This window comes from Tachyglossus aculeatus, chromosome 7 (assembly GCF_015852505.1).
Source record: "Tachyglossus aculeatus isolate mTacAcu1 chromosome 7, mTacAcu1.pri, whole genome shotgun sequence".
In the NCBI taxonomy this organism is placed as follows: Eukaryota; Metazoa; Chordata; class Mammalia; order Monotremata; family Tachyglossidae; genus Tachyglossus; species Tachyglossus aculeatus.
In genome coordinates, this window is record NC_052072.1 from 60,951,752 (window position 1) to 60,978,723 (window position 26,972).

General features: G+C 48.4%; 1 protein-coding gene across 2 annotated transcripts in view; it reads left to right on the plus strand.

The window, feature by feature from the left end:
- Nucleotides 1–3,988: 3,988 nt before the first annotated feature.
- The window catches only part of ERBB4 (erb-b2 receptor tyrosine kinase 4), a 1,221,345-nt gene continuing 1,198,361 nt past the window's right edge, over nt 3,989–26,972 (plus strand). For both annotated transcript variants that reach the window (XM_038749108.1, XM_038749109.1), the window contains exon 1: nt 3,989–4,178. The gene's annotated coding sequence lies outside the window, so the exon portion shown is untranslated. The remainder of the gene's footprint in view (nt 4,179–26,972) is intronic.

Consider the following 26,972-nt stretch of genomic DNA (forward strand, 5'->3'; position numbering starts at 1 on the left):
CTCGCGGGACTGAACTGGGTAGTCATTCATTCAATCATATTTATTGAGGGCTTACTGTGTGCAGAGTACTGTACTGAAGCACTTGGGAAGTACAAATTGGCACCACATAGAGATGATCCCTACCCAACAACAGGCTCACAGTCTAGAATGGGGAGACAGACACAAAACAAAACAAATAAACAGGTGTCAATACTATCAGAATAAAATAGAATTATAGACCATATACACATCATTAATAAATGAATGGAGTAATAAATATATACAAATAAAATAGAGCAATAAATATGTACAAATATATACAAGTGATGAGGAGAGGGGAAGGGAGTAGGGCAGAGGGAGGGAGGGGGGTGATGGGGAGGGAGGAGGAGAGGAAAAAGGGGTGCTTAGTCTGGGAAAGCCTTCTGGTGGAGGTGAGCTCTCAGTAGGGCCTTTGAACGGGAGGAAGAGTGCTAGTTTGGCGGATGTGTAGAGGGAGGGCATTCCGGGCCAGAGGTAGGATGTGGGCCAGGGCCTCGACGGCGGGACAAGTGAGAACGAGGCCACAGCGAGGAGGTTAGCAGCAGGGAGGGAGTGTGTGGGCTGGGCATGTAGAAGGAGAGAAGGGAGATGAGGTAGGAGGGGGCAAGGTGATGGAGAGCCTTGAAGCCATGAATGGGGAGTTTTTGCTTGATTCGAAGGTTGATAGGCAGCCACTGGAGGTTTTTGAGGTGGGAAGTGATGTGCCCAGAACGTTTCTGTACAAAGATAATCCGGGCAGCAGAGTGAAGTATAGACTGAAGCAGGGGAAGACAGGAGGATCGGAGATCAGAAAGGAAACTGATGCAGTACTCCAGTCGGAATAGGACGAGAGATTGAACCAGCAAGGTAGTGGTTTGGATGGAGAGGAAAGGGCAGATCTTGGCTGTGTTGTGGAGGTGAGACTGGTAGGTTTTTGTGACAGATTGGATGTGTGGGGTGAATGAGAGAACGGAGTCAAGGATGACACCAAGGTTGCGGGTTTGTGAGACGGAAAGGATGGTAGTGCCATCCACAGTGATGGGAAAGTCAGGGAGAGGACAGCGTTTGGGAGGGAAGATAAGCAGCTCAGTCTTGGACATGTTGAGTTTTAGATGGTGGGCAGACATCCAGTTGGAGATGTCCTGAAGGCAGGAGGAGATGTGAGCCCGGAGGGAGAAAAACAGAACAGGGGTGGAGATTAAGATTTGGGTGTCATCAGCGTAGAGATGATAGTTGAAGCCGTGGGAGCGAATGAGTTCACCAAGGGAGTGAGTATAGATGGAGAACAGAAGGGGACCAAGAACTGACCCTTGAGGAAGCCCTACAGTAAGGGGATGGGAGGGGGAGGAGGAACCCAAGAAAGAGACTGAGAATAAACGGACGGAGAGCTAAGAGGAGAAACAAGAAAGGACGGAGTCTGTGAAGCCAAGGTTGGATAGTGTGTTGAGGATAAGGATAAGGGGGTGGTCAACAGTGTGAGCCCACCTTTTAGACCTTTTAGACCTTTTAGACCTTTTAGACTGTGAGCCCACTGTTGGGTAGGGACTGTCTCTATGTCTCTATGTGATGCCAATTTGTACTTCCCAAGCGCTTAGTACAGTGCTCTGCACATAGTAAGCGCTCAATAAATACGATTGATTGATTGATTGATTGAAGGCAGCTGATCGGTCAAGGAGCCATTGGATTTGGCAAGGTGAAGGTCATTGGTGACCTTTGAGAGGGCAGTTTTGGTGGAGTGTAGGGGATGGAAGCCAGATTGGAGGGTGTCTAGGAGAGTGTTGAGGAGAGTGTTAAGAAATTTGAGGCAGCTAGTGTAGACGACTCATTCTAGGAGTTTGGAAAGGAAGGATAGGAGGGAGATAGGGTGATAACTAGAAGGGGCAGTGAGGTCAAGAGAGGGGAATTTTCAGGATGGGGGAGACGTGGGCATGTTTGAAGTCAGAGGGAAGGAACCAGTGGAGAGGTGAGCGGTTGAAGATGGAAGTTAAGGAGGGGGAGGAGGAAGGAGCGAGAGTTTTCATAAGATGAGAGGGAATGGGGTCCGAAGCTGAAATCCCTTCGCAGAATTTTCCGTAGGAATGTCATCCGGATCAGTCGTGCAGCTGTCCATGGCACCCCTGTCCGTCTGCCTCCCCTCCGGCCCCCTCCTCTCCGGCTCTGCCCAGTGCCCACTGGTCACCAGCCTCGGCGAGGGTCCGTCCGGGGGTCGGGATGCCTCCAGCCTTCTGGGAATGCGGGACGGACAAAGGCAGTCTGGCTGGGGGACACCCCCCTTCCCCACCCCCCAAACCCAGCCCAGTGGCTCTGGAGACCAGCGAGGCCCAGAGCCCCAGCTGTAGAGGGAATCCCCCACCACCGACCCTTAAATGCCATCCAGAGGGAGGTCACTTCGGGGTTCCCATGGTCCTGGACCAGCCTTCCCACGGCTGGGGAGGGGATGAGTGGGACGGGAGCAGGCAGCCGGCCGGGTCGGTGCCCGGGGAAGTCCTCGGGCACAGAGGCCCGTGACGTGCGGCGGTCGGGGATGGCGCGATCTCACCGAGCGCCCCAGCCCGGGCTCCTGGCGCGCTGCCCCCCGCAGATCAGCTCCGGGAATCTAGGGGACCGAGGGCAAAGCCCAGCCACCTCCGGGTGCACCTTGGCTCCCGGGTGGGATGCCAGGGGGAGCTCCGAGGGCGCTCCGGGGCTGGGAAACGCCTGTTGCTCTCGGCCGGGGCTTCCCTCAACCCTAGTCCGGTCCGTGCCCAGCGCTTCCCCCAGCCCGTGCCCAGCGCCTTTTGGGCGTCGCTTCGCCTCCAAGGTTTCCCCTGAATAGCGTCCTTCGTCCCCCCGCTCTCCGGGGGAGGGTAGGGGTCTGGGCGGATGCCCGTCCCGAGCAGGAGGTGGGGAGACGCCCCGCTCAGCCCGGCCCGGGAGGACGCCTTCCCACCCCCGAGACCCGCCTCCAGCCCTCGTCCCCAGCCCTCAACCCCAGTCACCAGGCCCAGCCCCCAACCCCAGCCTCCACCCCCAGCTCCCAGACTCCAGTCCCAGTCCCCAGCCCCAGTCCCAGCCTCCAGGCCCCTCGCCCCCAGCCCCCCAACCCCAGTCACCAGCTCCCAGCCCCAGCCCCCAGTCCCCTACCCCAGCCTCCAGTCCCCAACCCCAGCCTCCAGTCCCAGCCAACCCCAGGTCCCCAGCCCCCAACCCCAATCACCATCCCCAGCCCCCTGCCCCCTTTTCACCCAGCCCCCGCCCCAGTCACCGCCCCAAACCCCGGCCCCAGCCCCTAGCCCCCAGTCCCCTTTTCAGCAGCCCCCTTCCCGCTAGTCCCCACCCCCAGCCCCCCGCCCTCCCCGACAGGTGTCCTCGGGGCTCCGGGGCCGGGATTTGGGGGAGGGCGCGGGCCAATCGGCTTCCAGGCTGGGGAGCGGGGGCGTGGCCAGCGGGACGGGGGGGCGGGGGGCCGGGGCTGGGGGCCGACCCGCCGTCCGGGCTGCTCCGCCGGCCTGCTCCTCCGCCGGCCGGCTCCTCCGCGGGCTGCTCCTCCGCGGGCTGCTCCAACGGACTCCTCCTCCTCGGACGGACTCTGCTCCTCGGACGGACTCTGCTCCTCGGCCGAACTGCTCCGCGGGCTGCTCCAACGGACTCCTCCTCGGCCGGACTGCTCCGCGGGCTGCTCCGCCGGACTCCTCCTCGGCCGGACTGCTCCGCGGGCTGCTCCGCGGGCGCACACCGCGCTCCGGCTCTGCCTCCGGGACCCACCGGCTCCGGCTCCTCCGCGGGGGCCTCCACGGGGGGATCCCCGGCGCGGCCGCCCCGCGCAAACTGCCCCGGGGGGGCGGACCGGCGGCCCGCGCAACTCCAAGAGGAATTTCAGCAGGAATCGCAGCCCCCCCCGGGAAGAAACTTTCCCTTTTCCCGGCGGCGGGAGAGCGGAGGAGGGGGAGCGGAGGGGAGCGGGACCCCGGGAACCCCGGGACCCCGGGCTGGCGGCCGCAGGCCGCCCCGCCCCGCGCCGCCCCCCGGCCTCGCCCCTCCGAAGCGGCCCGGTGCCAGCCCGGGGGCTATGCCATCTGGACATGTAACCGGCAGCGCAGACGTCCACGCGTGAACCATGGAGCCGCTGACTTGCGGGCTGTGGTCGGGCTGAGCCTCTTGCTGGCCGCCGGGACCCCCCAGCCCAGCGCACGGACAGGCAGGTGAGTCAGCCGCCCCCTCCCCACCTGGATCTCTCCCCGCCTGGTCTCTCTTCCCGGCTGGGGTCTCTCCCCGCCTGGGTCTCTCCCCGCCTCGGTCTCTCACTACTGTATCTCTCCACTCCTGAGTCTCTCCCCGGCTGGGTCTCTCCCCTCCTGGGGTTCTCTCAACTCCCGGTTCTACTCCCCTCCTGGGTCTATACACCCTTGGTCTTTCCTCCGGCTGGATCTCTCCACTCCTGAGTCTCCTCTCCCCGCCTTGGGTCTCTCCACTCCCGAGTCTCTCCCCCGGGGCGGGTCTCTCCCCCCGGCAGGGTCTCTCCCCTCCTGGGTCTCCCCCGCGGCGGTTGGGTCTCTCGCCGTCTCTGCTCCATTCATTCATTCATTCATTCAATCGCATTTATGAGCGCTTACTGTGTGCGGAGCACTGTACTAAACGCTTGGGAAGTCCAAGTTGGGCAACATATAGAGACGGTCCCTAGCCAACAGTGGGCTCACAGTCTAGAAGGGGCCCCGCTCCAGCGGCCCGGCCCCCTGGGGTTGGTCGCGACGCGGTGGGCTTCCCGCAGTGAGGGGGATCGGTGGCTAGAGCCCTCCGCCGGCCGGCCTCCCTCTCCCTCCCTCCCTCCCTCCCTCCCTCCGTCCGTCCGTCCGTCCGTCCGTCCGTCCGTCCGTCCCTCTCCTCCGCGCAGCGCCCCTCCGGGTGGGGACCCGGGAGTCCCGGAGGCTGGGGCCGGGCCGCTGCGGGAGGCCGGCGCGTCGCCTCGCACCCCGCCCGTTTCGCCCGTTTCGGACGCCCTCCTGGGCACGAGGCCTCGGGTCCCTGCGACTGGGTTCGGGGGAGGGGGCCGGGACTGGGCACTGCCCGCTTGGCCCCGGGCCCCAGCGGAGCGGCAGGTGGCCCGTCCCGACGCCCCCGGAGCCCGGACCCTCCGGAGGGCAACCCTTGTTGACCCCTCCGGGGAGCACCTTCACGTAAGAGCTCACAAAGAGGTCCCCTTCACCAAGAGCATGCCCCCCGCCACCAGTCCGATGGCCCTCGGGGGGCGGCGGCCCTCGGCCTCCCGGCGCCGCTCAACCCCGCTTCCGAGACGGTGAGGGAAGCAGCGCCCGGGGTGGCCGCAGGGCAAGGGCAGGACAAGGCCCAGGACCCGGCCCCAGGGCAGGCTCGGTGCCAGGCTCGGTGCCGGGATCCCGGGCCAGGATCCCGGCCAGGACCGGTCGCTGGAGCGAGCTGGAAACTTTCTGGCGCTTGGTGACTTTTAGACTGTGAGCCCACTGTTGGGTAGGGACCGTCTCTATATGTTGCCAACTTGGACTTCCCAAGCGCTTAGTACAGTGCTCTGCACACAGTAAGCGCTCGATAAATACGATTGATTGATTGATTGATTGGTGGTTTCCCCAGGCCGGGATGGGGAAGGGACCGGCGGCGGCGGCGGCCGATTGGAGCCCGAGCGCGGGGTAGACTCCGGTTCCGCCGGCGGGGAAACTGAGGCCGGGGCGGTGGGGGACTTGACACCAGGGCCCACAGCCTCCCACTCGCCCCCCGGGCGGCTGGCCGTGGCGTGGGAAGTGGCACCGGGACGCTTCCTCGAATAATTCCCCAGCAGCCCGGCAGGCGAGCGGGACGTGTCCTTATGACCTTATCTATAAAACATCACTCCCTCCTCCTCTCCCCTTCCTGTCCATCTCCCAGCCTACCTTCTAACCCTGACCCCCGCATCTCCCAGGGACGCGCGAAGTTATGCTCCCTTGGGGCTGTCAACGTGACCCCGGGCTCCACTCTGCGTGGGATGCGTTTGCGCCTTTATCGACTAGAAATTACTCCTGTCCCCTCGACCTCTCCGGACAGAGTCCTCTCACGGTGGCTTTTTCATCTTCCCACTCCTCTCCCCTCCCCGGACCCTCCAAGGGGCTGATCGTGCCCGGGGATCCCGTGCAGGGGCGGTGGACACGGGGCTGGGGGCTTAGCTGATGGGAATTTCTCTCTCTGAGGAGACCCACGGGGGTCTGTCTGGTTCAGCCCCCGCCCTGGAGACCGACCCCTCGTCCTCAGAGATTTGGTCTGAGCGGGCTAGTCCCGAAAACCCTTCGCAGAATTCCCGTAGGGAATGTCGTCGCCGGATCAGTCGTGCAGCTGTCCATGGCACCCCCTGTCCGTCTACCCCCTTCCCTCCCCCTCCTCTCCCGGCTCTGCCCAGTGCCACTGGTCACCAGCCTCGGCGAGGGACCGTCGGGGGTCGGGGATCCCTTCAGCCTCCTGGGAATGCGGGACGGACAAAAGCAGTCTGGGCTGGGGGACACCCCCGTTTCCTCACCCCACAATCCCAGCCCAGTGCTCCCGAGATCAGCGAGACCCAGAGCTCCAGCTGTTGAGGGAATCCCCCCAACCCCCGACCCTCATATGCCACCCAGAGGGAGGTTACTTCGGGATTCCATGGTCCTGGACCAGCTCTTCTCCCGGCTGGGGAGGGATGGCGGGAACCGGGAAAGACGGCCAGCCCCGGACAGTTGCAGGAGAACAGTGTCAAAGCAAGTTGCGGTGGCTCGTGTGTGGTATTTCTGGAGGAGGGAGAGTATGTTCGTGAGTGTGTGTGTCTATGTGTTTGCTGCACAAGTGTGTATGTGGGCGTGTGTGTTTGTGTGTGTGCGCGCGTGGGTGTTGTGCGTGGGTGTTCTCGGGTAAACCCGCACGAGCTTTTCGCGCTCCCGGTGAGCAGTCAGGAGCAGTTCGGAGGAGTTTGTTTTGGTCCAAATGAGAAATTAAGTGCGGATAAGTAAACTAAGCTGCCAGAGGGCGACAAGATGTTGAGTGAATTGCTTTTAGATGAAACAAATTAAGGAAACGAGGGAAGACAATCTGCTTCTCGCATTATTAGACACGCTTGGAGTTCAGGGGAAAGTGGCATATTTTTGAAATGCTAATTTCTTAAGCAGCAGAAGGAATGCACCTTATTTACTGGTCTATGTGAATAGAATAGAAATATTGATTTTTGCCGAATATTCGGCTCCTCGGGGCTAGCGAGTGTTGTCCTTGAGATCTCGGTGACTATAAAGGCGTTCCCGTCGGTCCTTCCGTTTTCCAAAGAAGATTTCTCCCCCTCCTCTCATCCCCCCCTCTCCCCCCCACCCCCCACCTTATCCCACTCTCACCCAGCCCCCCAAGTTATAGCGGAGACAATATCTCGTTCTCATTGAAGGGACTGGTCCCTAACTGCTGTGCTCCCCCCCCCCCCCTCCCCACAAGAGATTTCAGGGCATGCCAGGGACATTTATATTTCAAATCTAAATCTCATATCGCCCAAGAGAACAATGATCAAATTTACCTGCGGATTTCTGTGCTTTCCTAAATATATATTCATGCATACCCTGTTTGTGTGGAAGGGAAGTAGCTTAAACTGCTACAGAGCTTAAGATGTGTGATGAATAAATTCAACCAGTATTTCCTGGTTTTCAGTAACTCCGCACTTAGCTGTGTGCCTTAATTACAATTAATAGGTAAGCTTTTCCTCCTGCTGAAGGTGTCCAGACCCTGACATTTCACAACCTTTAGTAGCTCTATTACATTTTGAGGGAAAAGTTAGGGTTTTATTTTGGGTGAATGAAAAAAAAATATCAAATATAAGTACCAAGCCCACCATTTAAATGTCCAGCAGATATTTTTGAGATATATTCATATTTAATAATTGCCCCTGGGTAACCAGTTTCAAAACTTTTATTCTTTTTAATGCTTAACTCTTTATGGAGAGAAGATCATCCTAGAAAATGTCTAATTTTACTGTTTTAGATTGCCGTCCTCTAGATCAGTTAATGCTGATGAGTACAGCTGCAGATTTGGCCAAAAAAATATTCTAGCTATGCACAGATTGAAAAAGAGGTTCAATGGCTTTGCGGGATAAATTATAGCTCTGCTGCCTTTTTATTTGATTTGCGGAGAATGGAGAGAGGAAGGCAAGAAAATATATATTTTCCTATTGCATTTGTGTGTTAGAAAGAATTCACATTTCAGCACTCTGATTTGTTTGTTACATTGCATTTTAGTGGAACACATAATCCCGGTTATGGGATTTTAGCATTCTGTTGGAAACTCCATAAATGGTTTTCCTGGGGCACACTTTTCATGGAAAAATATTTTCTATATTTTAAGTGTGAGAATGCTCTCCCATGTGCCACATTTCACATTTTTTTTTTAGCTCCTCACGATCTTCATACTTTTCTTCAGGGTTTTTTTTTTTGCATTTATTTCAATGGAGTGGTTCAGCGGTTCTTTATTAAGGGCCTTAATCTCTTTTGTCCCTGTAGGAATTAATATTTAATCATCTTTCATCTACGTTCTCCCTGAACTCTCAGTTTTCCACCCAGTTTTTACAATTGGATTTGTGCATGGGCGCGCATAGTTCATGGGCTTTTCTCTATCCACTCAAAGGGCACTCCATTTCCTCCTGTTCGGGACCCAGCCTTCCATTTTGCCACAGCTGGGGCCTTTTGAGTCAGACTCCATTCTAAGTTCCTGATAAATCTGTTATGCCTGGTTGGCTGGACAATAGCAGAGCCAGCCCCGGTGCCCAGATTTATTTCTAGGTGAAAATAAAAAGGCATCGATCCGTGGGGACTTGGATGTCTCCAGAGCGCTGACTCCAAGGCCAATCTCTCTGAAGGAAGCCCTCTTTGTCTCCAGGAAGCACTGTCTATTAGTTGGGCCTTCAGAAAACGTGGAAGAATGCACCGTGCTCACTTTTAGATCTCAAAAAGAGCCAGGGGGCTGTTTGGCAGCTTTGGCACAACAGAGGAGTTTCACAGACTGACTTAGTGTGCTTCCCACTAGATCAGTGCAGGCAAACATCACCTTGCCTTGAAACTGAACCAGGTGTGAGAGAAATTCCCTACAGTGATAGGACAAGAAGAAGCATCCCAGGAATACTGACTTTTATTCTTATTTTTCAGGGTCTTGTGGCCGGTGTGTTTTTTTGCTGGGTGTATGCTACCTGCAAGAAACCGAAACCAAGTCGCTTGTAGGTAAACTGTAAAAACACTGAAACCAAACTGGATATTTGTAAGCTGGCAGATCCTGACAGATGCTCCAACTAGACCTGTGACTGGGAAAAAAGATGTTCTGTTAATTTGCAAATGTGCCAGGACTCTGTAATGGAACGATCTAAAATCTGTTCCTCTCTCATGTCACCGTTTTTTTTGAGAAATGTGGTCCTGTAGATTGGTGCATAATGATAATCAGATTAGAGTGCATGGTTCCAAGCTACGGCAGTTCTGTGAAATTAATTATGTCTTCAATATTTTTCTCTGTTATCTCACCTTGATCCACTCCGTGTGATAGGCAGAGTAGGTGTTCATCGCTCTATCGAGATTTACCGTCTCGCAAACCTTCTTCAGATTGTATCAGAGAAAACCTCTTGTAGAACTGCGTGAGATGAGCCTCACTATCTTTTGAGTTAGGTTGACTGTGTGTATGATCTAATGTTAACTTCCCCAGGTATTATAGATTTAAGGTAGTGGAAATGAAAATGAACTTTTTGGCATTTACTCATTCAACAGCTGACTGCAGTTTCCAGATTTGTAAGTTAAAGATAATTCTCCCTTGCCCTTAAATGTGTCAAAAATGTCACAACCGTTCAGTGATCAATATTCCTGAAGCTGGAGATAGTGTTCACATTTTGAAGCAGAATGTAGTTTTCTCCTGTTGTGGAGGAGAAAAGGCGATCGAGGGTTTGACCGCAACAGGAATCTGGCCATTCATTGTGAATTCCTCCCCAGAATCTTTGAAAACACAGGGCTCTATAACAGAAAGGTGCATTTGGAGGAGACGTTAACTAAGGCTTCGGCATGTGGGCTTTGTTTCCTATTAGAGGGAACAAAATGTTTGTTATCAAACCAGCGTGCTCTGTCACACTATGAGGGATTTCCTAGTTCCCTTCTTTGGTGCACTCCTGAGAAGGGCAGACAGTGCTGTTAAAACTTCAATGTAGTTGTTGGCCGGATTTGCATCCTGTGACAATGCCGGTGGGTCATCGTGGCTTGGAGTGGAAGGGTGGGGCTGGGAAAGGAAATCCATTCAGAACACTGGAGAGCTATTCTCATCCGATGTATATCCCGATTCCCTACCTATAGCCCTTTGACCCCCAAACCCCAAACGAAAAACAAACACACACACAAACACACACATGCGCACACACATACACACACCACACTTATCTCCTGTTCCAGTCCACAGACGTGTTCAGTCAGAATTTCAGAGAACTGAATTTTTTAGATATCCTGGAAATAGTTGTGCCAACTGGAGGGGGACTATCTGAGGGTCAAAATTAGTCTGCAGGACTCAAAATTTGTCCTGCTGGGATAACCAGGAGTCCTGAGGGAGAAAAACAGGTGATTTGAGGCTGAAGGGAGGCGGTACTGTAGAGAGCCACGGGGTCCTGTAGCAGAATAAGAAGCCATTTGGGCTGGAGATGGGAAAATAACACCGAGCTCCTACCTGGGGATTTCTCAGCAGGTCTCCTGGCAATGGCTGGAGGTTGGAAACTGATATATGAAGTCATAGTCCCAAGGTAATTCATTGATGAGTTACATGTAGCATCTCTACATATCCGTCTATTGGTAAATTCCTGCTGTTTTGTTTTCACATGGATGATGACTGACAACTCTTGTATGCTATAAAATGACAATAACTCTCCTCTATCCCAGTATGGAGGTCGACCCATTCCAGCTGAAGGGCCAGTGAAGTTAGTTCCGATAGGCATTTCTAGACATGAAACTCCTTGGAACTGAAGTCCCAAGGTGCCTTGAAGCATTCCAAGCTCCTCCTCGCCCCAACCCTTTCCTCCTTAACTCCCCCACGTTTTGTCATTTATTCTGCTATCAGGAAGGAAATGGGAATCCCAAACACTCTGTCCCAAGGTGCCATCCCCATTGTTGACTGCCTCTGGTGACGTTTGAGACAGGAAAAGAAAGTGGTTTTATTTTGCAACTTGCAGAGCGCAGGATCAGTGTGAAATGTGTTCCTCTTATATGTGCTTATTTCGGTTTAGGGTTCATTTAACGGTGCCTTAATAAGCACTGTTTCTGACGGTGGGGAACAGCATAGCAAATAGATGAAGGGAAGCAGATTTCTGGATTTGAACGTGCTTCATTATGACCCCCGGAAGAAGGGCTCTGGGGCACTTCAGGAAGCCTGCAGGACCCCAGGTTTGAGGCTAGGGAAGGCTGGACTTAAGCCAGAGCCAGTCAGGTGTGGAAGTGGGCTAGTCTCTGATGTCTCGCAGGTGCCGTAGCCTCGCTGAGAGTGAGTTTCCTATCACCTCTGGTTCAGCAACACCCAGCCCATGAAGGACCTCAGGCAGGGGAAGCCTGGGTCCGCCCCAGAACACTAGATCTCTACAGTGAAGCGTCTTAACAAGAGAATGTTTTAATCCACCAATGAATTTTTATGGAGCATTCAGTCTTCTAGGCTCTCTGTGGCATTTGCCAGACAAAGAGGGGACTCCAAGCCCCTCACACAGCGTTCCCCCTCTCACCCCCCCACGCATCATCCATGTCAGGGTCTCAGTGAGCTCTGTGGAAAGTATGAAATCCCCATTTATACGCTCCCGTAACGAGACTCGGCTTTTTGCATCTCCTGGCGTCATCCTGATTTCTGTTTCCCACGTACCTCGCTATTCCTACCCCCCACCATGGGCACTGATATGAATAGTGTCTTGCAGCTCCCTGCCTTGACCCCTCTGCGAGTATATCATCCTGGCTCGGCTCCCACCCCACTCTGGTCTTTGTTTGGGAGCAGAGGACCGCTGATCTGTTTTTATACCCGAAGTGCAGTTTTCAGCTAGTCTGCCCCTTGTCCAGTACAGATATGGCACTGGATGCTTTTATGTCTTGGTATTTTCATTGCAGGGGGCTCAGCCTTCCTCTGATTTGGCTCCAACTGCCAAATCCCACTGCCCCGACAACATGCTCTAGATTTTCCACAAAGACAGATTTTCAAGAGTGCTTCTGAAGCCATTTTTTTACATTTATGTAACTTGCATAATGCTCATTGTTCACTTTTTACCCTGCTGCTTCCTGGTAAAGGGGTGGCCATCATCCTTTTGTGCTTTCAGTGGTGACCCAATTAGGTGGCGATGCCAAGCTTGCTGGGGGACCTCCCTTTGTAGAGAGAGTGGATTGGGTGTGCTGCTTGAAAGACTGATCCTCTTGAGGAGGGCAGTGTTTCTCAAAGGAGAAAGTGAGTGCCACGGAAGAGCAGGAAAAATCAAGTAAAGCAGAACTTTCAAAGACTTTGCTGGGTTCACGGTTAAATTCCAGAGATTAACTCAATCTGCTCGCTTCTCCTACTTCATTTTAACTGATCTCCTACTACAGCCTGAACACACTCTCCTGCTCCCCTAGAGCAAACTCATCACTGTGCCCCCGATCTTGTCCATCTCAATGTGGACCCCTTTCCCACATTCCCCGCTAGCCCTGGGAACTCCCTCCCCCTCCGTATACACCAGACCACCACTCTCCCCACCTTCAAAGCCTTATTAAAGTTACATCACTCCACAGGCCTTCTCCAATAAAGCCCTCTTTCCCCTGGCTCCCTCTATGTTCCTCGGCATCTTCTGAACTTGGATCTGTGACCTTTTGGTCCTTGTTATTTGCCCCACCCCCTGCTCCACAGCACTTATGCCCACATCTATGAATTACATATTAAAAAATTACTTATTTATAATAATGTCTGTCTCCCCCTCACTGTAAGCTTGCTGGGGGCAGGGAAAGTGTCTATCAACTCTGTTGTATCCTCCCAAGCACTTGGTACAATGCTCTGCATGGAGTAGTGCTCAAATAAATATGATTTATTAACTAGTACATGTGGGTACCTCACTTATTAAAGTAAACATAACAATGGTGGTCGCCAGCTTTCTCCTCTGCCCTTGAGGGTACCCCTACCCCGGCAAGAGAGGGTATCTGCCAATGCAGCACTCATTCCTACCTTTCCCTTTCACCTCCTCAATGGAAACCCCACCTTAATGAGTTCAGAACACAAGTAGAAATCTTCAACTTGCAGAGTTTCCCTCCCCAAACATGGATTCCTATGACACCCGAATATCTAAAGGCAGAACATGTTCAATTACTCTTTAGATCCCACCTGTATTCAATTAGGCTCGCTGCCATACTTCCATTATACTTTCCTTCTCCTACCTGTAAGACCTTGCCTGGCTGCCCTCTCCTGTTTTGGAGGATAGGTGGACATCCATCTCTCATTAAAGCATTCTTTCTTCCATGCTCTTTCATTATAGCACTATTTAATTTAATGCAGGGTTTGTTTTTATTATACTCTCCCACAAAGAGATAATGCTCTGGTTTTGCAAGCATTTGCAAAATGTACCTGGCATTTTGATTGACTTGAATACAGACATTAAAGCCCATTTCAACACCTATTTGTTTCCAATTTAGTACTAGATGGTGAAAGGCCTCTGGGAGGTTAGAGTACAAGTTGCTTTTTTGGGGAATATAATGTAAAAGACACAGTTTCAAAAAATCATTGAATTCATGATCCTTTCTTGTTTGGTAAATAATTATTTTTCCACTTAGTATTTCAGCTATATTGAGTTGTTTTCTGGGGGAGAAACCGGGAATGACCGATTCAAAATGGGACAGTTGGAGTTGTTTCCAAATCAACGCTTTATTTGGCCGCTTTTTTCCTGTTCTGGTGCCCAGCCGCCTGGACCGGGGACTCTGAACTAGGCCTGCCCTTCACCGGCAGATGGGCAAGGAGTGGATTGTGGCAGAATGTGGTTCTAGCCACCGCCTGAAGGAGACAGCAATGGTCTTCAGTGGCTAGGCAGCGCCAGTTAACCACCCTCAGGGCCGTCGACCCCCGTGTCGAGCTCGTATGGTCCCAGGAAGGATATGGGGGTGCTTCCAGAGTTGAGTGTGGCGGGGGGAGGGCAGGGGCCCAGGCTCCTCTGCTCAGCTATTCCAGCTGACAGGAAGTGGTCTCCAGCTTGGTCTGGGGCCCACAGCTCCTTTAAATAATAATAACAAGATAACTGTGGTATTTGTTAAGCACTTACTGTGTGCCAGGCACTGTTACTCATTCACTGGGGTAGATACAAGACACAGTCCCCTGTCCCCCACAGAGGGCTCACAGTCTTAATCCCCATTTTCCATATGAGGGAACTGAGGCATCTGAGAAGTTAAGTGACTTGCCCAAGGTCACACAGCAGACAAGTGGCAGAGCGGGATTAGAACCCAGGTCCTTCTGACTCCAAGGCCTGTGCTCTGTCCACTAAGCCATGCTGCTTCTCTGATACCCCCTGTACCTGCCCCTTCATTCCTGAATGAATCAATTTTTCCTTCCACCTCTGTCCTGTTTTATCATGCTTATAAAAATATTAAAAACTGTTTTCATCAATTGTTTTGGATCTTGGGGACTCATTAATGCACATAACCATCAATTCCTGTGAGAAAACTGCTTAGTGTTTAGCGCTCATACCCGGTTTTCACGGAACTAATTAGAGCACCATCTGAGGAATTCCTGTAATTTTCCTCTGATTCCTTTCCTAATTAATCATTGAAGTCCATACTTAAGAATGAACTTTCTGGATTCCTTCACTGTGAAACATTATTTACACAGTTAAAACACTTCTAAAAACTGTGTTTTCCACTTGTACAGTATACTAGAGTGTAGGCGCCTTGAGGGTAGGGACCGTTGCCTAGCACCTCATTGTACTCTACTCTCTCAAGCACTTAGTACATGTGTCCTGCACACAGTAAGCACACCATAGATATCAACCAATTGATTATTCTACAATGCTTAAAAATAGGCATTAACACTCTCTGGAATAGAAGTATCCACGTCCTGTTCACAGCATATGTTGCCCTTTTAATTCCCCTCAGAAATAGTGCTAGGTCTGCAAGCTCTAAAACATCTACTAATTTAATTGCATGCTAATTTTAGCAGGATTTGAGGGGTTTTTTGAAGGTGTTGACCCTTGGAGTTCTGGAGCCAGGACAATTTGGACCTTGGCTATCTATGTTAGACATTTTTTCCCTGTGAGCTATCCACAAGCAAATGGATTTTTCATTAATTTTTCCATCATGCATGAGTTCCACTTTACAGCATTGCCTCATAACTCAGTCCTGAGACTCAAAAATGTGTTGTGAAAACTGAGAAATTGTGAATGAGCCTACAACATTGAGGAAAGTCATTTACAAGTTCCTTCTTAAGGCATTAAAACATGTCACTGCTATTTACACTGCCCATTTTGTAATTGTAAGAATTATTCTGGATACAGGTATTGCTTTCTTGATGGTATTTGGAGCATCTTTAAGGGTAGTCTAGGTGAATTACCTGGGGGATGCCAATTTGAGGAAGGCAGCCAATGGCCCTCATCTTCCCCTGGATAGCAGAGTCCCTCCAAGTTTGGGAGACTCTGGGATAATTTTCCTGTCTTTCTCCTCAGCTTTCATGATGTCCCAGGCCCAGGCAGCTCTTCACAGCCTCAGGATGGTGGGAGGAGGGAGAGTGTTTTGTTTTGTTGTCCTGATCCTCTCCCTTCCTAGACAGTGAGCCCATTGTTTGGGTTAGGGTCCATCTCTATATGTTGCCGACTCGTAATTCCCAAGCACTTAGTTACAGTGCTCCTGCACACAGTAAGCACTCAATAAATAAGGAATGAATGAATGAAAGAATGAATGCTTAAACAGGCAGAACTATATGCCTCTTCAGTAGTTCACCTTCTTAATCTATCTCCTCTCTGGACGAAGTCCAGTAAGTAGTCTGTTGGAACCTGGAACAAATATGCCCAGAACTTGATCCAGTGGAGAACAGTTTAAGGAATAGAACTGCCAGTGTAACAGGGATTTGCATGTATTAAACACCCCTCTCCCCCCAACACCCAGCCATGCTATGCCCCCATCCCTGTAGCCAACTGAACAGTTAGAACTAAACATGACAGAAAGTCTACACTCTTCTGGTTCATGTTTTGGTGAAACGTGCTCTTGCCAGATGATGGTAATGATGGAATTTCCCGTCCACAATCCATCAGACTTTAGGACCAAGTGTCCTTGCTGGGAATAATTGATTGTCGTTGTATTGTTGGGTTTGTACGACCCTCAATTGCAATCTCTCATTCTCTGCCGGTCATGTTCCCACAGAAACATGAAGTGTAACAAGCAAAGAAGGAAAGTGGCCTAGTGGAAAAAGCCCGGGCTCAGGAGTCAAAAGGACCTGAGTTATAATCCTGGCTCTGCCACTTGCCTGCCCTGTGACCCTAGGCAAGTCATGTAACTTATCTGTGCCTTCAGTTTCCTCATCGCATAAAATACAGATAATAGGAAAGGTTATCCCTCCCGCCTTAGGCTGTGAGCCTCATGTGGAACAGGAACTGATTATATTGTATCAACTCGGCATTTAGTTCAGTGCTATGGCATATAACTATTGTGTAATAAATACTACCATGCAAGCAAGTAGGTTAAACAGTGGTGTAGCACATTGCGAAGAGCAAGTGTGTGATCCTTGCTATATTAGCCAGCTACAGGCAGAACACAAACCAGCAATCAGATCTCCTTATTCCCAGAGCAGTGCTTTCATTCTTCACTTTGTAGTAGAGAGGTAGATGAGTGTCAGACATACCCTGGTGAGCCTGGAGATGTGGTTTCAGGAAAACATCCACTGAGGAACTTATACAACCCCAGGATTTGGCAAGGAAAGCCTGCCTGCAGTCACTAGAACATGCCTCAGGTTAGCAGTTGAGTTGAAATCTTTTAAAGTACCTAAACTAGGCAGGGGAGTTAAAGGGGAGAAAGAGATTGCACAGTTAATAACAATAATAATCATAATAGCAGTAACACAGTGGTATTTGTTAAATTGCTCTCTATTTGGCAAGCGCTGGGGTAAATACAGTTCAGGCGGATGGTTCAAAGTCTTTCACACTTGTCTGCTGTTTGATCTTGGGCAAAGTCATGTAACTTCTTTGTGTCTCAGTTTCCTCATCTCTGAAATTGGGATTAAGTCTTACTCCCTCCTACTGATAATGTGAACTTCATTGTGGGACATATTCAAACTGACACGAAATCCCTGTTCACCTTTCACATCACTAAACATTAAAACTGCTGCCTCGTTAATCCAAGCGCTTATCCTATTCTCCCTTGATTACTGCATTAGCCACCTTGTATCTCCCCTACTTCAGTCCATACTTCACTCACTTAACTAAAAAAAGCTCTGTCCATGTTTCCCCCCCACTGCTCAAGGAACCTCCAGTGGTTGCCCATCCCACCTCCCCATCAAATAGAAACCCCTTAGCATTGGCCTTTCAAAGTACTCAATCACTTTGCTCCCTTCTACCTTGCTCCACTGCTTTCCTACTACAAACCCAGCACGTCATTTTGTTCCTCTAATGCCAACCTACTCATTGTACCTTGAATCTTGTATATCTCACTGCCAATCCCTCGCCCACATCCCTGGCCTCGATCTCCTTCCTCCTGCGTATCTGACAGACAGTCACTCTCCCCATATTCAACAGCTTATTAAAATAATTTCTCCTCCAGGAGACCTTCCCTCATTTCCTCTTCTTTCACTCCTTTTCCAATCATCCCTGCATTTTGATTTGCACCCTTTATTCATCCCACCCTCAGCTTCTTAGCACTCATGTGCATATTTGTAAGTTTTTACTTATGTTAGTGTCTGCCTCCCCCTCAAGGCTGTAAGCTGACTGTGGGCAGGGAATGTGTCTACCAACTCTGTTATATTGTACTCTCCCAAGCATTTAGTAAAGCGCACTGCATACTTTAAATTCTCAATAAATCTTATCTCTGTTCTGGCACTTAGTATAGTGCTTGGCACACAGTAAGGGCCAAAATAATTGTAGGACTACAAACCAACAGAGAAGGATGATTGGGTATCCTAACCCCAGTTTACAGATGAAGAAACTGAGACATAGAGAAGTTGTTGACAGCAGGCAAGTGGCCAAATCAGGGATGAGAATCCAGTTTTCCCTGATCTCCAGTAATGTGCTATTGCCATTAGAATATGCTGCCCTTTGAAAGTCATGGGGGGGAGAAACATTATCGTTGTGAATCAACCTCCATGGATTGTCCTCTGCAACGCTGGTCTCCACTTTCCATTTCAATATTCACTGTTGGACTTGCACTTCTCTATGTGTTAGATCTTCACCTGGTTTGAGCATCCTTGCAGATGATCCTTTGGGTGCCAGTGGACTAGTAAGTCCAGCGAAACTCTTTGCCATCTTGGAGTCCATATAGTACAGTAGAAGAGCACCAGTTTGGAAGCTGGGGATGCAGGTTTGAGTGTGAGCTCCTGTCACCAATCTGCCATGTGACATTGGGTGAGTCACAACCTCTCTTTACCTCAGTTTCCTCATCCTCAAAATGAGAGGACTAATAGCTGCCTTTGTACCTGCCTCACAAGGTTGTTGTGAGGGCAGAAGTGAGATAAGTAATGGGAGAGCACTTTGAGAATAAAAGTGCTCTACAGAAGAAGATATTATCCCATTTGACTTCACTGCAAATCTGTAGTCAATCCAATAAAAACAGGGGTAGAGTCTCCTAAGTTACTCTTGCCTCCAGGAAACGTGACCAGATGCAATATAACTTTCCTGGAAATCTTAGGTCTGGGTCGGACCCTCAAATATGGGCTATCAGATGGCTTTGTTAACTAAATTTGAGATCTTGTCTCTTTTCTTGGTAATAGGTTAAATACATATCCTGGTGGGTTATTATTCTTCCAGGAAGCTCTCTTAGATGAAACTTTCTTGATATCTTGTCAGTGAATCGACATGCATCCTGTTTTAGTTGGGGGCTTTTGTAGTTATCTTTGAAAACCACCAAAGTCTTGTACTCTCCCAAGTGCTTAGTACAGTGTTCTGCACACAGTGTGTACTTAATAAGTACTGTTGCTTGATTAATTGGATAGATCAATTTGCCTTGAATTCAAAATTTGTAGTGACTTTAAACATTTTAAAAATCATATCAAAAATTTCAAGGGGTGACACTGACATAATTGCGAATGTTACCCCTGGAAACTGATGCCACAGTATATAAACAATATATGAAGTGACAATTCTTATTATAATCTCTCTAATGAAGCTGTAAACTATGGCTAGAAAAATATAAATACTCATCGATATGTGATAGCATAATGGAAGCTAAATTTGAATCAATAATTATCTTACCCATTTCTCCCACAAAAGCTTTATTATTAAGGCCATGATCCCTGAAATGAAATTTACTGGTGTCGATATCATTTATAATTTGCTAAAGCCCGAAGCCTAACTTTGATGTCTGTTTTCTCTGGCTAGCTTGACTATGAATATTAGAGGCATCATTACTAGCTATAAATGAAACAATGTATCTAAATTAAAATCAATAGTTCCAGGTTAGTTTTGATAATGTTTATAATCAGTGTTTTATCCAATTAGTTTCAGGGTAAAGACGAATGGCAACGATTGGGATTATGCCCAGAATTTAAACTGATCAACTTTCGTTCCAGGTGAAATATTGAATTCACTCAAAATTAACAAAGAAATACAAGGAAGTCAGATATATTTCATTAGTATTGTTTCCCTCCCCTAGCTATGAAATTGAATGTAATCACATGTACGAAGCCTGCTGTAGAAAACAACAAAATGTGGTATATGATTACTCTATTTGGTGAAAGACACATTCTTCTTTCCAGAGCTTATTATAATTCATATGGCCCACATTACCACACCAGGAGCAAGACAGATAAGACAAATAGAAAGGGTGAGCAGCTAATTTTGTTTAGCAAATTGAGATTTGATACCTGCTATTTCATGCCCTTCTGCAAACTGACTCAATACCTCTTCCCCATGTACACATGAAAACTTTCAGACTCTCATGGTTTTTCACAGTTTTCTGTTAATATAAAATTGATTAAAGAAATATTCTTTTAATATAAGTACTATGCTTCTCACTGAAGCCGAGATGAGATGAGCACTCTGAAATATGACTTACTCATGAGAAAATCCACAGACTGGTATACTACTTTAATTTCTTCAGGGCTACATAACACGGTCGGTGTGTTTGCCAAAACACTCTTGCTTCAGGGCTGTATAATAAACTAGTAGGGTACATTAGCCAAAATGTTCTAGTACATTCACAAAGCTCCTTTATTTGCAAGAGCAGCCAATTTTACATTGTAAAGCTTAACATTTGAATCTGGGGATTGTATTATGTGTTTTCAAACACTGTAAAATCCTTGCTGCACAACAGAACTCTACAACAAATGAAAGTGTACCAAATAAATCCTCTGCCCTGGGACATTTGCACATAAATGAATAGTAAAAGAAAAAAAAAAGCTCACCATCACAGCCAAGGGGAGATCTAGAGTGAATGACAGATTTTAAAGTTCTGGGATTCACAATGGGATTAGAACTATCTTGATCTCAGCGATATAAATGGTGATCAGAAGGCTGTTCAAGGTAAACAGTTTAACAGAAGAAAGGCCCTGGCTATGTGAGTTACCAAAGAAGCAAAGCGTCAGGATAAGCGTGACTGTGAGTTTTCTCCAGTGAAAGGGAATGTGGGTGGGAATGAATAGAACTGTTGCATGGATTAGACTATTAATGACAATTACTAACAATTCTAGCTTGTCTGTGGTTATTGCTGTTATCTGACTGAGTCGCTTAAAGTGTGGACTGCAAGGATGTGGATTGTTGTTTCCAGAAAACTGGATGATCTGTGCCTCAGCCCTCATCAGTAATGGGTAGGTTGTGGTTTTTTCCTAACCCCTCCCTTTACAATGGCCTCTCCTGTTTATATTTGTTGTGGTTTAGGTTGAAGCTGGCCAGATCTAGAGCCAAATGGAAATTTTGTAGCAATTGTGAATTACAGATCAAAAAGATTCTTTCCTGGGAACTTTGCTTCTCTGAGACTGGAGTGGTAACCTAGGTCACTACTGTAGTGACTTTGGCCAACCATTATCGCACTCAGCAAAATAGCAGGACACCACACATTTCTTCTTTTCTCCGACTCAGAATAGCATATAAGATGAGAAGCTGAACTCCTCCCATTTCCCAAAAGTTGGGTTTCCTAAGGTCCCAGTAATCTCCTATAGGGGAAGGAAGGGATCATGTCTACCAACTTTTATTGTATCATACTCCCAAGTGCTTAGTCCAGTGCTCTGCACACAGTAAGTGCTCAGTAAGTATCACCGGCTGATTGAATATAAATAATACACTTCATTCACTTAGTCACTCTGGTCATAGAGAAGCAGCATAGCCTAATGGAAAGAGCCTGGGGCTGAAAGTTGAGAGACTTGGCTTCCAATCCTAGCTTTGCCATTTGCCTGCTGTGTAACCTTGGTCAAGTCATTAACTTCTCGGTGCCTCAGTTTCCCTCATCTGAAAAATGGGAGTGCAATACATGTCCTGCTTCTCATTCAGACTAGGGAGCCCCTTGTGTCCTAGTCTGGAAGGGGACTGTGTGGAAAGGGACTGTGTCTGACCTGATTATTTTACATACACTCCTGTGCTTAGTTCAGTCCTTGGCACATAGTAATTGCTAAACAAATTAATGATAATAATAACAATAATAATAACGTTGATGTCATTAAGAGGGAAACTGTATTGTCCTGTCCTGTGGTTATCCTGGGGAACAAAGCCATTTTTAGGGATGGGTGAAGTGGATGGTCACTCAGGTTTGTCATGGGTCATGGGTTCTAATCCCGACTCCACCACTTGTCAGCTGTGTGACTTTGGGCAAGTCCCTTAACCTCTGTGCATCAGTTACCTCATCTGTCAAATGTGAATTAAGACTGTGAGCCCCACTTGGGACAACCTGATCATCTTGTAACGCCCCACCCCCCACCCCGCCAGCGCTTAGAACAGTGCTTCACACATAGTTAGTGCTTAACAAACACCATCATCATGATCATCATCATGATCATCATCATCATCATCGCTGGTCCCCTTCCCTCCCCATGACTGGCAGGGTCTTTCTGGCTCTCTTTCCCACCTGTGGTATCCATGGGCCTCAGCGAAGCCCGTGTGTTGTGGCTCCAGGACAGGACATGCATTTCAAAAGTGAAACAGCTTGCTGTTCTGGACATTCTACTCCTTAAAACAGCCCCATTCCTACCTCCCCACCTTCCCACCACCCATAGTCTCAGAACTGGTGTGAGGTTAAATCCCAAAATAGGTGTCTTGCAGGCTCAGTCCATGGAGGGAGCCTTTTAAACCACAGGATTGCTGAAGCAGCAGGACAATCTGCTCTGCCCTTGGTACCTAGTGGGGTGGGGGTGGGGAGGGAGGTGCATGACTTGGCAAGTTGTTATGAACTGCTGGTGGACACCAGGGATGGGCTGCTCGAGGCCTCTGAGCTTCTTGCCCCAGCCCTGCTAGGAACTGAACTGTCTGATCTGTGATATTATCAGGAGAAAAAAAAAATAATACCAACAATACTTGTGGTATTTGTTAAGTGCTTACTATGTGGCAGGCACTGTACTAAGTGCTGGGGTAGATACAAGATAATTGGGTTGGACACAGTCCCTGTCCCACAGAGCGTTCACTGTCTTAATCCCTACTTTACAGATGATATAACTGAGGCACAGATAAGTTAAGTGATTTTGCCCAAGGTCACCCAGCAGACAGGTGGCAGAGCCAGAATTAGAACACAGGTCCTCCTGACTCCCAGTCCCATGCTCTATCAGGCCATGCTGCTTCAATGAGAATGGTGGTCCCCATGCTAATAATAATTGTGGTATTTGTTAAGCACTTACTATGTGCCAGGCACTGTACTAAGTCCTGGGGTGGCTACAAGCAAATTGGGTTGGACACAGTCCCTGTCCCGAGAGGGGCTCACAGTCTCAATCCCCCATTTTGCAGATGAACTAACTGAGGCACAGAGAAGTAAAGTGACTTTCCCAAGGTCACACAGCAGACATTGGAGGAGCATGAATTTCTGACTCCCAGGCCTGTGCTGTATCCACTACGCCTCCCTCTAACACAACAAATCATTCACATCACATGCTGGTGAGTGAGCTTCTTTGTCGAGGGTAGCCTGGCCCAGAGTCCCTGGTCCTTACATGGGGGGCTCAAGCTAGGTGTTTGGGGGAGGGGGGAGGACCAGGAGGACCTCTGAGATCCTTCCTGCCCACCAGGGTGAGGGCACCAGGTTCACACAACTTCTAGAGTTTGGTTTTTAAAATAACGAACAGCAGTGCTTAGGACAGGAGAGCTTTTATAGAGATTTATGTTTCCCCAGTAAACACAAATCCTAGGCCTCTTCATCCTTATTGTTTTCTAAAGTGCCTCCAAGAGAAATGGTTTTTAATCAAATTCATGTCAACTTTTTTATGTTACATTTTATTGGCATTTAAACTTTCCCAAGATAAAAATGGCTAATATAAGGTATCACTGAGTGTATTTCAGTTGCATTCCAGACCATCTCTTCAAGGTCTAGATAAAAATGCCACATATTCTTCTCCTAAATTCTTCTTCCCAAATAATGGTCTTTTGAGGGGCATGTCAGTTTAAAAATAAGAAACTGGGTGAAGCCCCTAAAGCCATGCAACAAAGCTCTGCAGACAGGGCATGTGCCAGCTGAATTTCCAGGCAGCCCCAGACCCTAGAGCTTTATGGCAGATGGGGGGACTCAGCCAAGTCAGGAGTGTCTTTCAATCTTGAACGTGCGGCTAATTCTTCCCAGCCGATGGGAAATCGGAGACCAGACAAGGTGGGACTTAAACCTAGAATGTTGCATCCCATTTCATTTTTTCCCTGACTGGGACAGTTCTGAGAGGGTCAGGGAAAATACCTTTTGGGAAGAGAATGTATTGAAATATTGTCTTCAGTGCACACTGCCCATTTTCAGATGGGAGTAAAAATCTTACTCTCCAGCTAACTTTCTTGTAGATTTCATCAGCGAAGACCCCAGTTGTCATTCCAGCAGAGGGGAGTGGGATAACAATGATTTATAACTCCCTACAAAAGCTCCCCAATACTGTGTAGATAATAGCGCAATCATCAACCTGGTTTTTATGGAAAAGTAGCATACAATTCCATATGTGATAATAATATCACAGCAAAGTAATTATCACATTTCAATACCATCCTCCACTTGAAACGTGCGGGAGTTGAATGTGCTGACCTGGGATTCAATGCAATCTCATATATTTGTGAGCATGATGTTATTTCTGAATCCAAACATGTTCACCAGCATGCAAAGTGATGTCTTTTTTATGATTATCAAATATATTTTTTTAAATTTCTGATGGCTTTCTTTGTCCCCATGGCCCTGTCATTCAGGATATGTTTCTTAGGGAATTCAAGTTTTCCCTAGGTGCATTGTTCACTCAAGGACCATCCTTTGAAATCACCCCCCTTACCTCACGCCCACAAGTCCACCAATCTTCTTCTGGGCATTCCACACAATGGACAAATCCCCCCCTTCATTGTCCCCTTAGTTTCACCTAGCTCTGGCCTACTGTGTGTACTCTATAATTGGGGGAAATGTCCTTTTATTGCTTTATCTCTGTAGTTCTCACTGCCTTCTGCTTATGTGGTGATGATAAATAAATTCCATTACATAAACATACAAACACACATACACACACACATAAACACACAAACACACATGCACACACATACCTGGAGACTCTCTGTAGTGTGGAAGCTTTTTAGGACCTAATTCAGTCATTGATACAGTTGATGTTGTTGTTATAACAAAGCATCTGCGAACCCATTCACAGTAATGGGGTTGGTGCTTATAAAATCTTTGAAAATTGGTTTGTTTAGATGTATAATAATATTTCGATTAGTTGTTGGTTTACCACAAATTCATGTTTGGACTTTTTCTCCATGATTTTCTGGGAAAGTAGCCATTTTTAGAGGACCTAAGGAAAAAAACAACAACTTTGGATCATTAAGCCCACCTATTGTTGCTTTGCATGGTCTGGTTTTTTCAAGGAATGCCACAGGAGTGTTATGTGGGGCTTCAGTGTGTCCCTGATTAGGTTTGATGCCCTTATCTCCTATGGGAAAAAATCTGGGCTTGGGGGACAGTGTTCTCAAAGAAGTGGTCATTGTGATGACCTTTTTCCTCAGGGTGTGAGAAGCAGCATGGTGCAGTGGATAGAGCACTTGCCTGGTAGTCAGGAGGTCATGGGTTCTAATTCTGATTCTGCCACTTTTCTGCTGTGTGACCTTGGGCAAGTAAGATGACTTGCCTCAGTTACCTCATCTGTAAAATGGGGATTGAGACTGTGAGCTCCATGTGGGACAGGAACTGTGGCCAACTAGATTTGCTTATATCCACCTCAGCGCTAAGTACAGTGCCTGGCACATATTAAGCACTTTACAAATACTATAATAATAATAATAATAATAATAATAATAATAATTATTATTATTATTATTCCAGATTCAGCTGATGGATAGAAGAGCACTAATACTAGATAGCCAGTACTTATTTTTAAGTTGGGAAAGTAAGTCCACAACTTTTTCATTCTTACACAGTGATGGCTCTTTCCCTCCCTACCACATTCTCATCTCCCCATCCAACATGAACTCCTCTTAAAAAAATGAAGAGAGCTTCCATTAGCTTAGCAGGCAAGGTAGTATCCTCAACTCTAAAGGCAGGAAGGGAGACAGTGGCAACTCTGACTCAAAGAGGAGCTGGAGACAGAAGCACCCTATCTGCAGGTGCATTTGAATACAGAATCTTCGGCCTCTGACCCTTTCCCAAAACTCTTCCATGAATCACGGAAGCCAGTTTGAAAATTCTTGTTATGAGAGCTGAGCTGGAAGGTATGCAGAAGAACTATGGGTCTCAGAATTCAGTCAATCAATTTTTGGTATTTATTCATTCATTAATTCAATTCTATCATATTTATTGAGCTCTTATGTGTGCAAAGCACTATATTAAGCCCTTGGGAGAGTACATTACAACAATAAATAGACACATTCCCTGCCCAAAATAAGCTCGTGGGGGAGTTCAGTAGAGTAAGTTGACATGATCTCTGCCATCAAGGAGCTTAACATCTAGATAGGGAGACAAGCTCAAAATTAAATTGCAGATAAAGAGGTAACTGAGCAACTCAGACTGCAAAATCACTGGAAGGAAGATTTGAATCAAAGTTCTATTCTCTCAGGAGCTTCTGAATAAAGAAGGAGCTCAGAACATTACATTAAAATCTCCCTGAGGGCAGGGAAATTGTCATTACCTTCAATTGCATGCTTTCTAAGTTCCTCGAACAGTGCATGCCCAATACATGCTTTATGAAAAGTAAGTGTCCTGGACAAGGCTCCGTACACCGTAGGAGCCCAGTATAATGGTCTACTCACTGTAGGTATCCACTATGTCCTCTGCCCCCTAGTGGGTAAGCAGTTCAGCACTCTGCACTCAGTACACTTGCAGTTGATACTGGTGGTGATGATGATGGTGATGATTGTGGTATTTGTTAAGTGCGTACTATGTGCTAGGCACTGTACTAAGCACTGGGGTGGATACAAGCAAATTGAGATGGACACAGTCCCTGCCTCATGTGGGGCTCACAGTCTCAACCCCCATTTTACAGATGAGGGTAACTGAGGCACAGAGAAGTGAAGTGACTTTCCCAAGGTCACACAGCAGACAAGTGTTGGAGCTGGTATTGGAGCCCATGACCTTCTGGCTCCCAGGCCCGTGCTCTATCAGCTATATCATGCTGGTTCCCACTGGGGCTCACAGTCCTAAACCCCATTTTATGGATGTGGTAACTGAGGCACAGAGAAGTTGAATGACTTGCCCAGCATACAAGTGGCAGAGCTGGGATTCAAACCCAGGGCC